Below are 14,517 nucleotides of genomic sequence, written 5' to 3' on the forward strand. Positions count from 1 at the left end.
TTTGCGGTGAATAATAAAACTTTGACAGTTGTTCATGTACAAAACCGAAAATAGATAGTACCAACCCTTAGTTATAAATATATGACAGGCATAAGTGTTTTTGTGTCTATTTAGCACCATAAATCTGTTTTCGATCAAATATCATAGCTTCTGAAGAAATAAAGTTATCTGCCTTAAATCGAAATGTACTGCCTTCATGTCTGTCATAAAAATTACAAATTAGCATAAGTTTTTGACAGGCGTTAGCGGTTGGTTGACACCTTCCATACTTTTGCCGTCCGGTACAACATGATCTTCCCAAGGATTAAAGCTTGGCTCAAAACTTAAGGAGGCTACCGTAGCGCAGAGGTTAGCATGTCCGCCTATGACGCTGAACGCCTGGGTTCAAATCCTGGCGAGACCATCATAAAACTTTCAGCGGCGGTTATCCCCTCCTAATGCTGGCAACATTTGTGAGGTACTACGCCATGTAAAAACTTCTCCTCAAAAGAGGTGTCGAAATGTACTGTTTTCATGTCTGTCATAAAAATTACAAATTAGCATAAGTTTTTGACAGGCGTTAGCGGTTGGTTGACACCTTCCATACTGTTGCCCTTCGGTACAACATGATCTTCCCAAGGATTAAAGCTTGGCTCAGGCCACCGTAGCGCAGAGGTTAGAATGTCCGCCTATGATGCTGAACGACTGGGTTCAAATCCTGGCGAGACCATCATAAAACTTTCGGAGGTGGTTATGCCCTCCTAATGCTGGCGACATTTGTGAGGTACAACGCCATGTAAAAACTTCTCCTCAAAAGGGGTGTCGCACTGCGGCACGCCGTTCGGACTCGGCTATAAAAAGGAGGTCGCTTATCATTGAGCTTAAACTTGAATCGGACTGCACTCATTGATATGTGAGAAGTTCGGCCCTGTTCCTTAATGGAATGTTCAGGGGCAAAATTTGCATTGCAAAAATTAAGGCATTGACTTCTTTATCTTTATCGAACTATTCAAAAGGATTCTTTATACGATAAAGTTACTCAAATTGACTTTGTAGCCCATATATGAAATGCTTTACATGGTGCATATGAACTCAAAAGTCTACTACACTACCTATAAACTTTATGCAATTCTTATATAAGTCCACCATAGCGATGGATGTAGGGAAATAAGACAGCATGTTGTAGAAAGACCAACTGTAGTCTTACGTAAATAACTTAAAATGAATGTATCTCCTGAGCTTGATTGCAGTGGTTTTTCTGTTAACTTAAAATGTCTGTATCTCCCAAATAATGCTAAGGCAAAACACCGTCTTTACGTAGTTGGCCCTTACAGGCCTTTCAAGTCTCTACCTGAGCTTAAAAATATCGCGAAATACCTTTTAAATGTCTTACTTACTTTCTTTAATTGGCTATGACAGAATATTTGTTCCACAAGCCGAACGTAGAATGGCGTTCCAAGCGCCTCGATCTTCTGCGCTCATTCTAAAATCCCTGACACCATGTTTCGAGGTATCTCCCACCACTTCTGCGATCTTCTGCGCTCATTCTAAAATCTGTGACACCAAGTTTCGAGGTGCCTCCCACCACTTGATCTTTCCATCGGGAATTTGGTCTTCCCGGTTTGCGTATACCACCGTGTTTGCCTTCAAAAGACTTCTTTGCTGGAGCTTCTTCATCCATTCTGACAACATGACCTAGCTAACGCAGCCTTTGTATTTTGATGCATGTAACGATGCTATCGTCGTCATACAGCTCATAGAGCTCGTGGTTCATACGTCGCCTATATTCTCCATTAACGCAAACTGGTCCATATATTTTACGAAGAATCTATCTCTCAAATACTCCAAACACTGCCTCATCTGCTTTCACAAGTACCCATGCTTCAGAACCATATAACAGCACGGATAGTATCGGTGTTTTGTATAGTGTAATCTTCGTCTGTCGAGAGGTGGCCATGTTTCTAAAATGCTTGCTTTGTCCAAAGTAGCATCTGTTTGCCAGTATTATTCTTCGCTTAATCTCAAAACTGGTGTTATTCGTTTCGGTTACGGCAGTGTCGAGTTAGATAAAGTTACTGACTGTCTCAAAGTTGTGGTTCGCAACTTTCTCCATTTTCTTTATCCGCTCGGTTGTGTAAGGCTTTTTGGGAGTTGAAACCATCCATTTCGTCTTATCTCCATTAACTGCCAGACCCATTTTCACTGACTCTCCTTCGATTCTTTTTTTGTCTGTACACCTAAAACTGCGCTACGGCATAACATCTTCCTTACTTAGTTGGCCATTACGGACCCTTCGATTCCGTACTCGAACTACAATTGTATTGTAGCCGTTGAGTGGAGAGGACGTCTTTTTTATTTCGCTCCTGAAAGAAAAATAAATATATCCGTATCTCGAAATAGTTACTACCTATTACGAAAAAATTTTTAAGCTTTTTGGAGTAGGCTAGAAATGGACTCTAAAGATGAACACGACTCAGACCGTAGCGTGTTGTCCTCCCCTCCTTTAGGTGTGGGTACCTTGACACCTGTAGTCGAGAGTAATGCTTCAAGCGTACAACTAGTCGTCAGACCAATAAATGAGGAAGCGACGGATAAACCAGAGGGATGCACAGTTCGTCCATAACCTTTAAGTAAAGGTGTGTTTCTGACTCGAGTTCAGACAGCGAACCAGCCATAACAGCCGAATCTAGAGATGTGGGCATCGGGATGACTGCAGAAGTGAGCGATGGCTTTGCTAAGCTCACAAGCAGACCGAGAAAGCGATCTGGTACACGACGAAGGAGACGGAGGAGTATGTACCGGCAGCGCAATTGGGTGAAAGTGCAGGCTGCTGGAAGGGATAGAACTGACATTACAAGCTCTTTTACGGAAGCTGGAAAAAGAATCAGATCTCCCGAAGAGCATAACACTGCTAAAATGCTGAAGAAGGAAAAGAGCTCCCCGCTTTCAAGACTTCAGACAGTGTCCTGCGGGGCTAGACAAAGTCGGAACAGGAACGAAGGAAGCGCGCACGGCCCCTAAGTCTTCATGGAGGACTGTGACTTCCAAACTGAGGCCACAGCCATCACGGAAGGGGAAAATGGTCGCTGAGGATGGTAAGGAGCTGCCCTCTTACGCCAGAATGGCAAGGAAGCACAACATAAATGAGCTGACTTATGCAGTCATCAATATCGGCTGTGCATCCCGTAGGATTCCACCAGATCATCGGTCCCAAGTGCTGGATCTGGTTAACGATCGGATTTTCGAACATGTGTGGAACTCTGCAGAGGGTCCACCCATACAAATAATGAGCTGCGACTATAGAGGGGACATCTTTACGCTGCGTTTTGCGTCGGCGGAATGTATTGATATCGTCAAACAGCTCGTCAGAGGTATCCACGCTCCCTTCCATGGTATGGAAAACAAAGGGATTTTGTAAATACCACGGAATTCCTAACATTAAATTTTCTTTTTAGAGGTTACTTTATAGTTTGTAGAGCGCAGAAAAAGCCGATTGCTGGCTTAGGTGTATGCCCATAGTGGCATGGGCGTATTAATATCTGCATCCTCTTTTCTTTTCGAAAAACCTCGATCTTCAGTACATTCTTCCCAATTAATAGCTTCTAGCTTCAGATGTATTTTCCAAGTGTTGTAAACCGGCATTTCTGTCGTGATTAACTTAAAATGGCTGTATCTCCTAAACAATGTTGAGGCAAAACACCGCCCTTATGTAGTTCGCCTTTACAGACTTTTCAATTCTCTTCTTCAACTCAAACAACTAAAAGCGTGCTAAGTTCGGCCGGGCCGAATCTCATATACCCTTCACAATGGATCGCATTTTTCAAATTCTTTGGCCGTGGTAGTCATACTACGCCCCTTAGGTGGTTTATATCTGGTATTGTGTCCCCACCTAAGTGCCGGTGTCTGTTAGCCGCGAAAGCAAGACAATGACATAGGAAATGCTCCAACGTCTCATCTTCTTCCCCGCATGCCCTACACATGCTATCACTTGCCGCACCGATTTTGCATTGGTTCTCACTTCATGCTCTAGCATGTTAGCAATGCCGCAGCTGAAAATATTTTAAGATATTCTCGCCTTTATTTGGAGCACGGCGGAGGTCACCGTAGCGCAGAGTTTAGCATGTCCGCCATGACGCTCAACGCCTGGCTTCTAATCCTGGTGAGAACATCAGAAAGAATTATTTTCCAACTGTGGTTATCCCCTCCTAATGCTACCGACATTTTTTGCATACTATGCCATGTAAAAACTTTTACCCAAAGAGGTATCGCACTGCGGCACGTCGTTCGCCATCGGTTGTAGAAAGTAGGCCCATTATCATTGAGCTTAAACTTGTATCGGACAGCACTTGATATGTGAGAAGTTTGCCCCTGTTCCTTAATGGAATATTCATGGGCAAATTTGCATTTGTATTTGAACCCCGACTTCCGACGCAGTCTTTTTGTATGCACCACGATGGCTTCCCCTACCCAAAATATATCCGTATAACTTAAAAAGCTTGTATATCCTTTTGGGTGCTATTGATGCGGAGGGTAGGCCGAGGAGAATCTCCGACTACCTGGCTCCAATGCCGAATGTAGTGAGGGCATTCTGAATTCGTTTTCCTGGGAGGCATGAATGGATAGCGAATGCTGTACTTGAAGGGAATGAGACCTCAATCTACATCAATGGCTTCAAGATGTATTCAGCGACTGAACTGGGGGTCTACTCTGAAGCACTCAATATGGGTATGTCTCTGAGACTACCGGACGAGTGTACGGTATTTCAGGCAGATGTTTTTGCCAATACAAAGCAGCAAGAGAAATTTTATTAGGGGACTTACCTCCCTCAAAATTCAGGATTTAAGTGGCCAGTATGGCGGCGCTCAAGGCCTTGGGGTCGAGGATAGTGAGGTCGACATACATGGCGGATTGTTTGGAGTCCCTGGATAGGCTCCGGGTCCACGATGTGAGGCTGACATGGTTCCTGGACATGAGCGGATTCCAGGAAATGAGAGGGTGGAGGAGTGCGCCAGGAAAAGTTCGTCTGCGCCGGGCGGACCACCCACCAGTCTCGCCTACATGCCATTTATCGAGCTACTGAACACAGTAGAGGGGTTGGTCAGAACGGCGTCGGTGGCAAGATGGGACTCTGTGGATGGCTGCCGGACTGCAAAGGCCTGTCATCGTCCGAAGAAGGACCAGAGAGTTGCTAGAGTTCGTTAAGAGGTCGATGACTACCTTAACAGGAGTCATAACCGGGTACTGTGCCATAGGCCGCGCATGCGAATACCGCACAATGACTTCTGTAGGAGTTGCCTCGATGACAATTAGGAGGAGACTATCGAATACTTGCTATGTTCATGTCCGGCTGTGCCGGGATGTAGTCCCAACTTTATGGAGAGCTGTTTGTTCTGCAATCTGACTGAACTTGCGAATGTATTGTGTTGCCCAAAAAGTAATTGCGGATTTTTGAAAAGAAAGTAAATGAATTTTTAATAAAACTTAGAATGAACTTTAATCAAATATACTTTTTTTACACTTTTTTTCTAAAGCAAACTAAAAGTTACAGCTGATAACTGACAGAAGAAAGAATGCAATTACAGAATCACAAGCTGTGAAAAAATTTGTCAACGCCGACTATATGAAAAATCCGCAATTACTTTTTGGGCAACCCAATACTTCTGTTAGGTCTCGTGAGATTTGTTGACGGAACAGAATGGTTCCGACCAGAGGTGCCATAAGCTCCGCCGTAGGTACACTCGTGCTTGCTTGGGGATATGCGTTCTTCACCCCCTATAGGATTTTTCCTAACTTACTTAGGGACATGAGTTAGGTAAGGTTGAGTGGGTTGCCCACCATAGATGAGTTCACTCGTAGGCCAGTTTGGCCCATTGTGGTACCCTATAAAGAAAGGGAAGAGAAAGAAGATGTGAGACCTCGAACTTGAGGTTATACACGAATAAAAGAAAAACAGGAGATTCTTTTATTCGTGTATTACCTCAAGTCCGAGGTCTCACATCTTCTTTCTCTTCCCTTTCTTTATAGGGTACCACAATGAGCCAATCTGGGCCTCGAGCGAAATCACCTATGGTGGGCAACGCACTCAACATAACCTAACCCATATCCTTAGGTAAGTTATGTGTTTGCATCGTTATGAGTTCGAATTCTAAATATCCTCTTTCTTGTTTGTCATATCTGGGTTCTTAATCAATTCAACGTCTCCTTGCGTAAAAGGCATTGGTTTTCAATTCATACTCGATTAAATTTATCGATAAAAATAGACGAATTCAACTAGGCAACTTTTTATTGGTGAATCTTTTCACTTATACTTACCCTTAATAAAGGGTGATTTTTTTGAGGTTAGGATTTTCATGCATTAGTATTTGACAGATCACGTGGGATTTCAGACATGGTGTCAAAGAGAAAGATGCTCAGTATGCTTTGACATTTCATCATGAATAGACTTACTAACGAGCAACGCTTGCAAATCATTGAATTTTATTACCAAAATCAGTGTTCGGTTCGAAATGTGTTCAAATTTTGACAAATTTTGTTCAGCGATGAGGCTCATTTCTGGTTGAATGGCTACGTAAATAAGCAAAATTGCCGCATTTGGAGTGAAGAGCAACCAGAAGCCGTTCAAGAACTGCCCATGCATCCCGAAAAATGCACTGTTTGGTGTGGTTTGTACGCTGGTGGAATCATTGGACCGTATTTTTTCAAAGATGCTGTTGGACGCAACGTTACGGTGAATGAACACATTTCGAACCGAACACTGATTTTGGTAATAAAATTCAATGATTTGCAAGCGTTGCTCGTTAGTAAGTCTATTCATGATGAAATGTCAAAGCATACTGAGCATCTTTCTTTTTGACACCATGTCTGAAATCCCACGTGATCTGTCAAATACTAATGCATGAAAATCCTAACCTCAAAAAATCACCCTTTATTGATGAGAGGAAGATATTCTCACCAGGATTGGACTTCAGACTTCCGGAAAGAAATCGTTTAGAATGCCACTCCAGTGGCTATAAAAATACATCCATATAACTTAAAATACTTGTATATCCCTAAGAAAGTTTTGAGTGCATTATTATGAGATAAAATTTTAAATATCCTCTATCTTGTTTGTCATATGGAATTCTTCTAGCAGTTGATAGGCGTCTTCTACTATGGTCAATTCATAGTCGATTAAGTTTATCGATAAGAATAGACGAATTCACCTAGGCAAATTTGTATTTGTGAATCTATTCACTCACACTTACCCTTAATATTTATGAGAGGAAGATATTCTCAACGGAATTGGACTCTAGGCTTCCGGAAAAAATCGTTGGGAATGTCACTACGTAGACTACAAAAATACATCCTTATAACTTAAAATACTTGTATGTCCCTAAGAAAGTTTTGTGTGCGTTATTATGAGGTAAAATTTTAAATATCCTCTATCTTGTTTATTATATCGAAGTCTTCTAGCAGTTGATAGGCTTCTTCTACTATGTTCAATTCATACTCGATTAAATTTATCGATAAAAATAGACGACTTCACCTAGGCACATTTTTATTGGTGAATCTTTTCACTTACACTTACCCTTAATATTGATGAGAGGAAGATATTCTCACGTGAATTAGACTTCAGACTTCCGGAAAAAATCGTTGGGAATGCATCCACGGTGGCTACAAAAATACATCCTTATAACTTAAAATACTTGTATGTCCCTAAGAAAGTTTTGTGTACGTTATTATGAGGTACCATTTTAAATATCTTCTATCTTGTTTATCATATCGAAGTCTTCTAGCAGTTGATAGGCGTTTTCTTCTGTGGTCAACGTTTTTATAGGGAATCCATCCACCAACTCCCTCGGTCAGTTCTATAGCCATGGCTATATACTAAATACCAACTTCATCCAATGACTCTGAACGTAGGAAAATCTTGTGTATAATTTCTCTTCAAACTTATATTCTCCTCATGGATGGATGTGAATCGCATGTACCATATGTGCTTTCACCTTATTCAGACTTCAGCAGAATTCCTAGAAGCACCTGTATTTATTTGACAAGAAAGTATCACGGGATAGGTACTCAATAGCCCGAAAAGCTCATCCTCTGAATTGGTTTAGGAGGCATACCTAGTTTAGTTTTGAGTTAAAGTACCTTCAGATCTAGAAGGCTAAAAAAGATAATATCGGTTTCTTCAGCACAATAACCTCAATGTTGGTAAAAGACTTGTAATTGTAAAATTGCCCAAGAGCATGATATTGGATTGTTCCTCTCATATCAATTAGTGTTGTCAGATTTAAATTTTGCTCAATGAAGAGCTTCCTTCGGGTTGAAGAGTTCTTACTCCGAGAAGAAGACTTACTCTTAACATAACGAATTTCGCGATGTTTGCCGAAGAATTGATAAAGCTTTGCCATTAAAAGAAAGTCTTCAGTATATGCAGAAACAAAATAAAGTTTGACGAGTAAGAATTTGGGATTATCTCGCTGTTAGTTATACTCTTACCCATTAAACTTAGGGACTTATTCACAAATCTTAATGAAGATTTAAAATAGGCTTATTTGACATATTTCCTTTATAGAACTGCCAAATAAATCTACTTTAAGGCTTCGTAAAGTTTTGTGAGTAAGACCGTTAATATGATAACAAATTGTTAAAGTCACCGTTACCTCCAACCCATTGCATTTCGTTTAGGTTGGTAATAGCATTCCTGTACTTTTCAAACATAGTTCCAGATCAGATAATTGTCCTTCAATAATTTACTCCCTTTTTCCTAAAAAGGCTTAAACAGTTTGTTTATAAACTAAAAACCATTACATTTTGGGTTCCTTCTTTTATTTGTTTCCATATCAACAAAAGAATTTAACAAAAGTGATTTAAGGTTGTGAATAAAGGTACATAAATCGGCCTTATGCAAACTAAAATCCCTTAAATACGTTTAGTAAATCTGTTATCTATCTAAAAATATACTTACTTTACTTTGCTTTCCTCTAAACACCTTCTCGCTTTTCCATTTCCCTCAATACAGTATACACCAATCCTTGGCTTGCCATTGCAAATCAACATGTCCGTTTTTTTCCCAACTCACTTCGCTCTGCCTCTGATAACTTCCTTCCGCAATTTGATTATCCCTATTTGTTGCGATTTGCTAGGGAGTGGGCAGAAAACTCGGTTGCCAATGTAATCAACTAAAAAACCAATTTCAATTATCCTCTATGATGAGGATACTCTCTTGAGACTGCAGAGAGGATTGGGCAGGACCCGCACAGGAATAAGGATAGCAAAGTATAGTTTTAACGTTTACATTTTTGCCTTCAATTTATTTCCTTTGCCATGGCTATATGTCTATGTGTGTGCAAGCGGACATCATTTTCAAAGTAAATTCAATTTATTTCACTAATTAAATTGTTTTTTGTATTCATTTTATGTTTTTGCCAATTTTGGTTTATAGAGTCCCATATACTTGCTGCAGTTGTGCTCTGTTTTGCAAGTTCTCCACTGGGAGGAGAAGGATTGATAGATAGCTGGATGTTTGAATATTACATTAGTGATGTATAGTTTGTTTTATTTGATTTATATTCTGGCAATTAATTTTAATTATTGAAATTTATACACTGTTTAATTCAATTGTCCGATGTTGTTATATTTTGAACTAATTGAACTTTTAGTTGGAAATAAATTAGATGGTAACATCAATTTAAATAAATGTGATGTATAAAAATATTGTTAAAAGTACAAAAAAATGCTTAAAATCAACTTTTAGATATTAGCCTCTTCTAGCCCATATGTAACTTAAAATGTTTGTATTTCCATAAGTCTTACTCCCCGCTTTCTAGAAAAATTCTCTGCAATTGAATGGAAAAAATTCTGAATTTTTCCATAATTAACTTAAAATGTTTGTAGATCCTTAAGTACTTCATAGTTTTGGCGAACATTCTCTGAAGGTTGTGAAGAAACTGCTTTCTAGGATTACTGGAGTCTTCAATGTGGTTGTACAATGTGGTTAAGTGGTTCCCAAAACATCCCATTATGAAACAAATTAGAGGGAAACTAACCTCTCGCAATATATTGGGTTGCCCAAAAAGTAATTGCGGATTTTTTAAAAGAAAGTAAATGCATTTTTAATAAAACTTAGAATGAACTTTAATCAAATATACTTTTTTTACACTTTTTTTCTAAAGCAAGCTAAAAGTAACAGCTGATAACTGACAGAAGAAGGAATGCAATTACAGAGTCACAAGCTGTGAAAAAATTTGTCAACGCCGACTATATGAAAAATCCGCAATTACTTTTTGGGCAACCCAATAAATAGTACTCAATTCAAATTTAAGCTCAATGATATGGAGTCCGCCTGTATTATGCCGAGTCCGAACAACGTGTCACTGAAAAGTGACATCTCTTTATTGAAGAGTTGTACTCACCAATGCTGCCAACATTTGTTGAGGGGATAACTACGACTGAAAAATCTTTTAGATGTTTTCGTAGACGCTATTTGAACCCGGGCGTGTGGGCACGATAGGCGGGTATGCTAACGCATGCACAACAGTGACTCCCATGCAAGCTAAGCTATGCACCACGGTGGCTGGAGCCTTCACAACCACCAATTCGTGACCATCTGTCGTCTGTTGCCCTTTAGATCTTAGCTCAAAGTAAAAGCTTCAATGCCGCTGGATTCATACCCTTAGATTCCACTCCCCCTGGAATGTGTTAATTTGTACTTAGTCTGGAAAGTGGCACGCTACCTATAAAAGGTGAATTCTGAACTGTTCAGCCATCTCGTTGTTTGATCTGCAACAGTCGAGGGCGACTTTTGAGTTTGGAAATACGTTCCCCAGAGAGGTCTGCCTACATGCCTCTCTAAATGTTGCCAACATTTGTTGAGGGGATAACTACGGCTGAAAAATGTTTTAAATGTTTTCGTAGACGCGATTTGAACCCGGGCGTTGGGGCACGACAGTCGGGCATGCTAACCTATGCAACATGGGGGCTCTCATGCATGCTAACCACGATGGCTGGAGCCTTCACAACAACCAATTCGTGACCATATGTCGTCTGTTGCCCGTTAGATCTTAGCTCAAAGTAAAAGCTTCAATGCCGCTGGATTCATACCCTTAGATTCCAGTTCCCGTGGAATGTGTTAATTTGTACTTAGTCTGGAAAGTGGCACGCTACCTATAAAAGGTGAATTCTGAACTGTTCAGCCATCTCGTTGTTTGATCTGCAACAGTCGAGGGCGACTTTTGAGTTTGGAAAAACGTTCCCCAGAGAGGTCTGCCTACATGCCACTCCAACTTCTTTCTATGGGTTGCCCAAAAAGTAATTGCGGATTTTTCATATAGTCGGCGTTGACAAATTTTTTCACATCTTGTGACTCTGTAATTGCTTTCTTTCTTCTGTCAGTTATCAGCTGTTACTTTTAGCTTGCTTTAGAAAAAAAGTGTAAAAAAAGTATATTTGATTAAAGTTCATTCTAAGTTTTATTAAAAATGCATTTACTTTCTTTTAAAAAATCCGCAATTACTTTTTGGGCAACCCAATAATATCCCAATATCTGCCATTTCATCATTTCTTTAACTGCAAAGACATCCGCTTCATTCATGCTACAGGGATCGATTAACTTTTTCGATATACCCAGGCTTTAAGCCCATCTGCACTACTCATTAAATCCGGAATAATGGTACACTTAAGCTGAATTTATAAAGGAAAAAAAAAGATTAATAAGCCACTAAAACAATTCTAATTATATTTCCATATGTAACTTAAAATGTTTGTATTTCCCTATGTATTCCTATCATCTTCTAGAAAAATTTTCTAAAATTGCGGAGAGAAATTTCTGAATTTATCCATAATTAACTTAAAATGTTTGTATATCCTTAAGTACTTCATATCTTCTATGAACATTCTCTGAAGGAATAAGAAGAAACTCCTTTCTGGAAGTACTGGAACCTTCACAGCTGCCAACTCTTGACTATCTGTCGTCTGTTGCCCTTTAGATTTTAGCTCAAAGTAAAAACTTCAATATCGCTAGAGACGTTCCCATAGATTCCAGTTGCCCTGGAAAGTCTAAATTAGTTCCTAGTCTGGCAATGGGGAACGTTACCAATAAAATGTGAACTTAAAAACTATTCAGTCATCTCGTTAAGAGATTTGCGACATTCGAGGGCGACTTTTGAGTTTGAAAAAAAGTTCTCTAGAGAGGGGTGCCTGCATGTCTCTCCAACTTTTTTCTAATATCTCAATATTTTGCCTTTCAACCTTTGCTTTAGTTGCCAAGATCTCCGCTTAGTACACACTACAGGGATCGTTTAACCTTTTAAACCCCGTTTACACAGCTGATTAACTCCGGAATTATGGCTCACTTCAGCTGATTTTATGAAGACATAGCACATGATTGAGGCACTAAAATAGGTTTGAATGATCAATGTATATATAAATATGTCCTTTATTTATTCTCGGGCGTCCCCTTCGTCGTTGTCCTTGCGGATCCCGCTCTATCACATTTTTCGCCACATCATCGCGTAGGATACGACCCAACCATATTCATTATTTCCTCCAGATTTCTTCATCGACAGGGGTAGTGTTTATTCTAATTTGCAATTCTTCACTTGAAATACGGTTTGGCCAGAAAATTCGAAGTTACGGTTTGAAATACGGTTTGGCCAGAAAATTCGAAGCATTTGTCGTAGGCAGCGATTTATAAAAAAATTTATTTTGCGGGAATTCGCTTGCGACAACTCCAAGTTGTACAGCCATAGTTTTTCACGCTATTGTTGAAGATTTTGATTTCTGTAGTATTTGAGATGTGAATGCATCTCCGAACTTTGTTGAGTTTAAGGAAGGCACTTCTAGCCTGGTTGATACGTTTGCGAATGTCTGCTTCCGCTTCTGATTCTTCGTCCTTTGTTATTTTGCTGCCAAGACAACCAAAGTTATCAAAATCTTCAATTACATGGCCGTTCATAGTAAGCGGTGTCAAATTTATTGCTCCTATCGTCATCACTTTAGTCTTAGTTATGTTTATTCTCAGGCCTACTTTGGTTGAGTTTTCATTCAAGCGTTCCAATTTTGTTCTTATGTGCGCAAGGTGGCATATATCGATGTCTCCAAGGAAGTCGTTTATATCACAGCGAATGTCATTGGGTGCCTCAGCATTTGTCTCCTTAAAGATGGAATCTAGTAAAATGGAAAAGAGCGTCAGAGATAGGATGCACCCCTGCTTTACTCCTTTATCGATTTCGAAAGGACGGCTCTCTTTTTCCATCGAGGAGGACTGAAATTTCAGCATTCCTATTTACTTTCGCCTTTATGTGCTCGAAGCAATGCGTAAGGAGGCATATATCATCTGCGTACAAGGTGCGTTTATATGCCAGAGAATATCAAAAGATGCCTCAGCATTAAAAACAGCGTCGGCGATAAGATGCACCCTTGCTTCACTCCTGTATTTAACTCGATAAGAGGGCTATCTTTTCTCTCTTTTGAAACGGACTGAAACTTCACAATTCCTATACAACTCCTCACTAGCGTCACTATCTTTTCCGTCTTGCCCTTATTCAGCAGCGTGCTCCACATAGAGCTTCCCTTAACTCTGTCAAAAGCACGCTCGAAGTCGATAAATAAAAGGTATAGGTGTGTATTAAATTCTGCAGACTGTTCAATGATTATGCACAACGTGCTGATGTGGTCGGTACAAGAACGTCCTGGCCGGTAACCCGCCTGTTCTTTCCGCAAAATGCTCTCTAGTGCAGGTGAAATACGCTGAAGCAGAAGGCTTGCCCTTACCTTATTTATTGTGTTGAGCAATTCTATTCCTCTACAGTTTTTACAAAGGGTGAAGTCTTTGAGATGTTGCCCATGATTCCCTTCTTTCATTTTCGGGGGAATAGCATTTTTATTCCAGTCCTCTCTGAGATTAGGGTGATTGATTGAGCAATAGGGTGTTTGCCATGCCGCAACAGTTGGGCAGGTACTTTTTCACGATCGACTGATTTGCCGTTTTTGAGAGAGGCCAAACCGGCTTCAGTTTCTTAGCAGGTTGGTGGTGCTGTAGATATATCCGAATGTGGGTTTCGGCACACTGAGGGGATTAAGAGATGATCAGTGTATATGAATGTAAATGAGAGCACAGAGTTCTTTGCCGCTACTTGACCCAAGAGAAAGCACCTCAACCTCACAGCAGTGCTCGCAACGAATTATTTTGTCACAATGTTCAGATGCATTAAGTATAAAATTTAATTTAATGCATAAAATGTTGTGTCGTGCTTAGTGCGGAAGTGATGCCATCAGACTCACTTAGAAGTTTTCGTCCATTATGTAACCACAGAAACAGGAGAAGGAAGATGACATCTAGTTCCTACTGTTGAGCCATCCAGATCGCTTTAAAAAGCCTAATAACTTCGCATCTGCTTAATCAGACAAGTTCTCAAAGAAATGAGAACCTAAAGTGGAACTCCTTCTGACAGCCAGTGCGGGAGCCACACACAGCAGATGGTCTATATGCTCTTCTTCCTCGATGTCATCAGAGCTTCGGCAAAAGTCAAACTGTCAGCATGTTTTCCGATCAGT

General features: G+C 40.2%; 1 protein-coding gene across 3 annotated transcripts in view; it reads left to right on the plus strand.

Annotated features, from left to right (window-relative positions):
• Nucleotides 1–14,517, plus strand: part of LOC106092615 (serine-rich adhesin for platelets) — a 536,371-nt gene that overhangs the window by 422,404 nt on the left and 99,450 nt on the right. The window lies entirely within an intron of this gene.

Source organism: Stomoxys calcitrans, chromosome 3, assembly GCF_963082655.1.
Source record: "Stomoxys calcitrans chromosome 3, idStoCalc2.1, whole genome shotgun sequence".
In the NCBI taxonomy this organism is placed as follows: Eukaryota; Metazoa; Arthropoda; class Insecta; order Diptera; family Muscidae; genus Stomoxys; species Stomoxys calcitrans.